General features: G+C 37.2%; 1 pseudogene; it reads right to left on the reverse strand.

The window, feature by feature from the left end:
- Positions 1 to 1999: 1999 nt before the first annotated feature.
- The window catches only part of LOC144237467 (SWI/SNF-related matrix-associated actin-dependent regulator of chromatin subfamily E member 1-like), a 29005-nt pseudogene continuing 22510 nt past the window's right edge, over positions 2000 to 8494 (reverse strand).

Below are 8494 nucleotides of genomic sequence, written 5' to 3' on the forward strand. Positions count from 1 at the left end.
GCATCCAACTTAATAAAACTAAAAAAAGTAGCAAATGAAGTTGAAAGTAAGCAAAATGCAAGAAATAATAATTATAATAACAGAAATCAATGATTAAAATTTTTTAAATGTTAGTTGACAAACAATGCTACATTAGTTTCAGGTTTACAGGATAGTGATTCCACAAGTCTATACACGATGCCATGCTCACCACAAGTATAGCTACCATCTGTCATCATACAGCACTAATACCATTGACTCTATTCACTATGCCATACCTTCTATCCCCAAGTCTTACTCATTCCATAATCGGAAGCCTTTATCTCCCACTCCCTGTCAACCATTTCTGTATCTTCCTAACTCCTCTTCTCTGGCAATCACCAGCTTGTTCTCTGTATTTATGGGTCTGTTTCTGCTCTTTGTTCATTTGTTTTGTTTTTTAGATTCCACATCTAAGTGAAATCACATAGTATTTGTCTTTCTCTGTCTGACTGATTTTACACAGCATAATACCTTCTAGGTCCATTCATGCAAATGGCAAGATCTCATTCATTTTTACGGCTAAATAATATTCCATTGCATACATATATCACACCATCTTTTTTCCCACTTATTTATTACATTCGGACCTTGAAGAAACATATACCATCTGTTATACCACTATTCAGGAAAAATCTATTCTAGTTTTTGAAAAGTATATGTGTCACAAACTATCTTGCATCTAGTCTCCACAACTTTACTTAGAATTTATCAAAAAGGTAGGCTCTGAGGTCCCTGGGTCCAACTCCTAATTTCAGCTCAGGTCATAATCTCAAAGTTAGTGAGCTTGAGCCCCATGTTGGGATAGCGTGGTGGTTGTTTAGGATTCTTTCTCCCCCTCTCTTTCTGCCCCTCCCCTGCTCTCTCTCCCTTTCTCTCAAAAATAAATAAACTCAAAAAAAAAAAAAAGGTAGACTCTGATCTATGAGATCCTTAGCCTGAGCTTTTGAATGTTTTGATAACTGTAGAGCAATTTCAAGTGGATGAACTTAATTCCCAGCTATTTATATTTCCAATACAGTGGAAAATTACTAGGAATAGAAAAGAATGAACTCTTGCCATTTGCAAGGACAAGGAGGTTCAAGAGAGTATCATGTTAAGTGAAATAAGTCAGTCAGAGAAAGACAAATACCATATGATTTTATACATATGTGTGTATGTGCATATATATTTACATTCTTCCATAATTTGGCTATTGTTGATAATGCAACTATAAACATTGGGATGCATGTATCCCTTCAAATCAGCACTTTTGTATCCTTTGGATAAATACCTAGTAGTGCAATGGCTATATCGTAGGGTAATTCTATTTTTCACTTTTTGAGGAACCTCCATATTCTTTTCCAGAGTGGTTGCACCAGTTTGCATTCCCACCAGCACTGTAAGAGGATTCCCCCTTCTCCACATCCTCACCAACCCATGGTGTTTCTTGTGTTGTTAATTTTTCCATTCTGCCTAGTGAGAGGTGATACTGCATTGTAGTGTTGATTTGTACTTCCCTGATGATGAGTGATACTGAGCATCTTTTTATGTGTCGGCTGGTCATTAGCATGTCTTCTTTCGAAAAATGTCTATTAATATATTCTGCCCATTTCTTAACTGGATTATTTGAATTTTGGGGTGTTGAGTTCTATAGGCTCTTTATAGATTTTGGATATGAACCCTTTATCAAGTATTCATTTGCAAATATCTTCTCCCATTCTGAAGGATGCCTTTCAGTTTGGTTAACTGTTTCTTTCACTGTGCAGAAGCCTTTTATTTTGATGAAGTTCCAATAGTTCATTTATGCTTGAGTTCTCCTTGCCTCAGGAGACATGTCTAGAAAGAAGTTGCTATAGCTAATGCCAATGAGGTTACTGTTTCTTTCACTGTGCAGAAGCCTTTTATTTTGATGAAGTTCCAATAGTTCATTTATGCTTGAGTTCTCCTTGCCTCAGGAGACATGTCTAGAAAGAAGTTGCTATAGCTAATGTCAATGAGGTTACTGTCTGTCTGTACCTTCCATGAATTTCCTCTTCTTTTCATGGTGGTGTTCCTCTATATAAAGAAGTTCCACTTCTAGTTTTCACTGATGAACCATTAAGGACTAGACCTGTCATTTGAGGGCCAGCATTCTAGCTATTGTGACAACTGAGTGAACATCTGGCACCACACTCTCATGAAGTGAGATTTCACTGGTGAGGCGGTGGTTTCTCTGGAAACGGAAGGTGGCTGAATGCTTCACTGAAAAGCCATCATTGTAATCATCTCAATCTTCAGCAAGCTGAATACTCACGTAACGTTCTCCTTTCTCCATGTGAGTCTGTCTGTGTAGACTTTCTTCCTCTAAAGCAGCTTCTGCATGGCTTTTTGCATTTATGTAAGCAAGGTATATGGGGGAATTGTGATAGGCCTTCAGAGATTGTTCTCTATCTTTTCTGCTTCATATTTGTTTAAATATTCTTGTTTTCCTTCATCAGTGAGATCTTGCCACATGCTACCAATAATCTTGCCAATCTCCCCCAAGTTTAGGTCAGGGTTAGAAGCTTTTACTTGGTCCCAGACCTTTCTACTGTACCTCATGTAGGGTATCAATAACTTATCTGGTGGCTTTGGGAGTTCTAGAAATGTAATACTAGAGGATGCTGTGACCTAGCTGTTGGTGCCTGAGTTACCTCCCAGCCTGCAGCTATGGACAAGTTGACTGTATGGATTATATCCCACAAACCCTGGTGTGCTGGGCAATTGTATTGTAGGAGCTGGGTTGGGAGGTGGGGCATAAGATGGTCTTTTTGGCGTTTTGGAAGATTAGGTTCTCAGTTCCTTAAGAATGAATCTGAGACAACTTGGGCAGAAAAAATACCCACAGATCTGGCTTCATTTCTCTAATATCATCTTTATCCATTCATCTATGTATGGACACTTGCGTTGCTTTCATATCTTGGCTATAATAAACAATGTTGCAATAAACATAGGGGTGTATGTATCCTTTTGAATTAGGATTTTCATTTTCTTTGGGCAAATACCAAATAATGGTATTACTGGATTATATGGTAATTTTATTTTTTAATTTTTTGAAGAACCTGCATACTGTTTTCCACAGTGGCTACACCAATTTGCATTTCTACCATAAATGCATGGGGGTTCCTTTTTATCCACATCCTTGCCAACACTTGTTATTTCTTGTCTTTTTGATACTAGCCATTTTGACAGGTGTGAGATGATATCTCATTGTGATTTTGCTTTTCATTTCCCTGATGATTAGTGATACTGAAAGTCTTTTCTTGTGTCTGTCTGTCATCTCCTCCATGTATTCTTTAGAAAAATGTCTATTCAGGTCCTCTGCCCATTTTTAAATCAGATTATTTGGTTTTTTTGGTGTTGAGTTATAGAAGTTCTTTATATACTTTGNTCAGATATATCATTTGCAAATATCTTCTCCCATTCAATAGGGTTCTTTTTCATTTTGTTGATGGCTTTCTTTGCTGTGCAAAACCTTTTTATTTTGGTGTAGTCCCAAACATTTATTTTTTGCCTTGGTTTTCCCTTCTTGAGAATATATGTAGAGAAAAATGTTGCTAAGGTCAATGTCAAAGAACTTACTGTGTGTGTTTTCTTCTAGGAGTTTTACAGTTTCACGTCTCACATTTAGGTCGTTAATCCATTTTGGGTTTATTTTTCTATATGGTATAAAAAGGTGATCCAGTTTCTTTTTTCTTTTCTTTTCTTTTCTTTCTTTTTTCTTTTCTTTTCCTTTTTTTTTTGTTTGCATGTAGCTGTCCAGTTTTCCCAGCACCATTTATTGAAGAGACTCTTTTTCCCATTGCACATTTTTTGTCTTTGTTGTAATTGACCATATAAGCACGGGTCAATTTCTAGGCTCTCAATTCTGTTCCACTGAGAAATCAAAGTTGTTTTTTTTTCTTATTGAGAAAAGTTGATGAAATAAAAAGTTGGTCTGTGAAAGTATGAACATAATTGATAAACCTCTAGCTATACAAACCAATAAATAAAAGCAAGAAACACATTGCCAATATGAGAAATGAAAGTGGGGTTTAACATAACCCTGAAGACATTATAAAGGCAAAAAGGGCATAGTATGAACAATTTTATGCCCATAAATTTGACGCTTAGTTTGAACAGACCAATTCTCTGAAAGATTCAAAATAACAAAGCCATTCAAGAAGAAATGAACAAATTTGAACAGTTCTACATCTACTAAATACATTTAATTTGTAGTTATAAACCTTCCAACAAAGAAGACTCCAGGTTGGCATGATTTTAAATATTTACTAAATATTTAAAGAAGAATTAAAGTGTAATAAAATCATCCAATTTAAATGAACAATTTGATGAAGTCTGACATATATGATTATTTTCCCATGATAAAAGNCACCACTTTTCCCCCCTTCTTCTCCCCCACGGTCCTCCCTTAAGTTCCTCCTAATTCTCCTATACATGCAAACATATGGTATCTGTCCTTCTCTGCCTGATTTAGTACACAAGACTTAACTGAAGTTCCTGCCTCCAAAGAACATTATAGTTGTGAAAGTAAAACTTGTAGTGTCAAACGAGGCCTCAGGGAAGTATAGTTTAAGGGTTTAAAGATTGGATAGGAATTAAAACGCAAGAAGATAATGCTACGTACTTCCATTCACGTCTTAACAGCTATTTCATATTAGTAAGACAATATGCTTGCTGTCCCCCAAACCTCAAGAGCTCAATTCTTACAGTCTTGTCTTGGTAAATGACACTGCTTCTGTCTGGAATGCCCTTCCCCCTCTTTTCCACCAAGTCATATCCCTTCATGCTTTGAAAATGCTCCTCATGACTTTTCTGCAGGATGGATTCACTAATTGATTAATTCATTTGCTCATTCAGAAATATTTATCAAGCACCTAATACATCTAGGTACTATGGATACAGCAGCAAACAAAACAAAATACCTTCTCTCAAAGAACCATGTCACTTTAAGGGGAGAATATGCAATAAACAAATGAAAACAATGTAAACTAGTGGATAAAGGATATGAAGAAAAATAAAGCAGGAAAGGACATTAAACAAAGACAGTGGGCAGGAGATTTTTGTGTGCTATAAAGTGTGATCTGGATGGATATTTGTGATTTAAGGAAAGACCCAAAAGAAGTGAGGAAGAAAACCATATGGTGCCTATTTGTGGAGGTGGAGAAAGACACTCCAGGCAGAGGGATCAGAAAGTGCAAAGACCCCAAGGCACATTTGGCATGTTTGATACTAAGAGTAAGGGATGGAGTGGTAGAAAATGTGGTCAAAAAGGTAGCTTTCTGTAAGCCATATTAAGAACTGTTTAGATAAGAAGCCAATGGGAGCAGAAGAGCAACATGATTCGACTTACACTTTAAAAGGACCATATGGCTATTTTGTGCAGATAAGAATAAAATAGGATGCAAGGGTAGAAGCAGAAAGGTCAGTTAAGAGGGTATTGAAATAATCTAGTTCAGAGATGATGGTGGTTTGTATCAGGGTAGTAGCAGTGGAGGGGATGAGAAGCAGCTTGGATATATTTAAAATTCTGAGCTGATAAAACTGCTTAAAGGATTGGCTGTGGGGTGTGAGAGAAAGAGAAGAGCTATGGGCATAAATGCTGATGGAATGTCCTCCTGTAGGCAAAAGATGATGGAATCCAGTGCATAAGTGGAGGGGCTGACTTTAGATAAAAGTAGGAACAGTTTACCTATAGTAACAGAAGAGAAGATAGAGAAAATAGACACGGATCCAAGTAGGTGAATAGGTGTGGAGAAGGAACCCTTGGAGGTCCACAACTGATCGCTTTCTCTTTTCTCATGAAAGGAGAAACATGGAATTGAGAGTAAAGAGGAAAGATGTGATAAAGAGTTAACGAGAAAAAAAGAGGCCAGGAAATAGTCATCCAAGGATATCCATTCTAACCAAACTCACCCAGATCCAGCTATTCACATCACCAAATCCTAGCACCTCCACATCAATTTCAACCCAGCTGGATTCATTTTACTTAGTGGGTATATGTTCAACTACGCTCTCTATTTGTTCTAATTTCTTCAATAAACCTTCACCCAATGGTGGTACTCTATAGTTTACTAGAAAGGGAATAATAGATACAAACTATCCATTCAATTGTGAGGAGAAATCTTTACACCAAGAGGTATGGATGTGTTTTATCTACTATCTCTGTCACACCTCTCAAATCTGGCCTCTTCTCTCCATCCCCACTGGCACTGCTACTGCCACTGCCATAGTTCAGGCCTTCATCATTTGTCACTTGGGCCGCTGCACCAGCCTCCCAACTCGTCTCTTGACCTTTCCTCTCACCGCTCTCCAGTCCACTGTCCACACCACCGCTGATATGTAGAGTTTATTCAACTCCCCTGCTTAAAACCCTTCATTATTATTCCTCTCCTTTTTCTCTTCAAGTTAAGGACCTGCAGACTTTTCCGGCTAAATCTATCACCCCATCCCTTCCTCTTGCCTCACATCCTACAACCTAGTCACATCAAATTACATTTGATCCCTCAATACATCAGATCCTTCAATTCCCCTGTGCCTTTGTACATCCTGTTTCCTCTACCTGAAATGAGCATCTGCCCTTTGTCAAGAAGGTATTTTTACTAACCATTAGAGACTTAACTCAAATGTCACCTTCTCAGTGGTGGCACCACAGACAGAGGTGACCTCTTTTCTGTGCTTACATGCCTCCCCCTTGGCACTCATCTTACTATATTAAAATTATTTATGTATCTAACTTTCCCACTAGATATATTATTCATCTTTATCACAAGCACTTAGCACAGTTCCTGGCACATAGTATGTGAACAAATATTTATTGAATGAGTTGATTATAGAATTGAAGACATTAGAAACAGCAATAAAAGAAAAATATAAATTGACAGATGAAATACAAATAAAAACTCTTTAACACACCCAAAAAAGATAAATTTCTACAAAATGTTTTAGGAATAGAAAAAAAAAAAGAAAATATCAGCAATCTTAAAGAAGCAGATTTAACTTTTGACAAAGATGATACGATAAGACCTGACAGATAATGCATAGCACAGCAAACACCCCTGTTACACAATAACAGTTGGAATACACTTTTACTCGTGTTTTTAAGGCAGATATTGGTTCTAGAAAACAAGTTATCTGTAGACTTCAGCTCAGAACAGTAGAAATATCCCAAAGTATTGTATATTATGCACAATAGAGAACAAATGCTGTCATATGTGTGGCATGTGTGGCTTTGTAGTTTACAAAGCACTTTCACATGCATTATCTCATTTAATCCCCATGATAATCCTGTCAGGGAGGTATTATTGTTCTTCTTTTACAGATGAAGAAACTGTGGCTCAGAGAATCACTAATCCAGGATCACATAGTAAAAGGGTTAGAGGTAGAGTTAGGGTTCTAACCCATGTCCGTCTGACTATAAATCTATTATTCACTGCACAGGCTGAGTTGAGGTTTTCATGGCTTCCCAACAGGTACACTAAAGTGAAGCAAATGTACAACGAACATTCAACAATGAATTGTTGACGTGTTTTTGGTATTTTCTTTTTTTCCCCCTCTTGATTCTTCGGTCTGAGTATTTTCTTCTGATCTAGAAAATCTGAGAATATGACCTTATTTGGAGATAGAATCTTTACAGAAGTAATCAAGTTAAAGTGAGGTCAATAGGCTGGGCCCTAATCCAATATGACTGGCATTCTTATAAAAAGGAGTAAATTTGGACAAAGAGATACACATAGAAGGGAGACAATGTGATGAAACATTGGGGGGAAACGACCATCTTAAAGCCAGGGAGAGACACCTGGAACAGATCCTTTACTAGCAGCCCTCAGAAGAAATCAACCTTGCCAATAATACTTTGGTTTCTGACTTCCAGCATCCAAAACTAGGAGACAATAAACCTGATTTTTAAACCACCCAGTCTATAAAAAAATAAATAAATAAAGCACCCAGTCTATGGTACTTTCTTATGGCAATCCTAGCAAACTCATACTGGTAAGCCTAGTAATTTTGGATTAAATGCCAGATATTGCATATTAAAAGTTGGAGGAGCTCTGGATGATATTATCCTCCTTCAGAGAGATTTACTTTTGTTCCTGCCAGGTGATGAAGGACAGATCACCTTAATCCTGCCTGAGATTGAGCCGATTCAAAACTGTGCTTTACTCTTTGTGTGGAATGGTATTTTATAGTTTATCCTTTCTCCCGGAGTTTAGCCCTTTGGGAATCCCAAATGAAAACCTGAAGTAATTACCAGTGTCCCTCCTCTTTGGCAGGCTCTAAACTCCAATTTCTGACTCTCCAGCGTTGTGAAACTTCTGAAAGCTATGCTTAGCTTCTCAGATTTGTATCTGCCACTTTCTGCTTAATTTTTCAATTTCTTTGACCTATATCACTTAGAAATCAGAAAATGTCCCAAGGGAAAAGTAGTGTAAAATACTGGACTAAGTTCATTATGATTTAGTTCTCTGCATCTTAA

Source organism: Crocuta crocuta, unplaced genomic scaffold (assembly GCF_008692635.1).
Source record: "Crocuta crocuta isolate KB4526 unplaced genomic scaffold, BGI_CrCroc_1.0 scaffold779, whole genome shotgun sequence".
In the NCBI taxonomy this organism is placed as follows: Eukaryota; Metazoa; Chordata; class Mammalia; order Carnivora; family Hyaenidae; genus Crocuta; species Crocuta crocuta.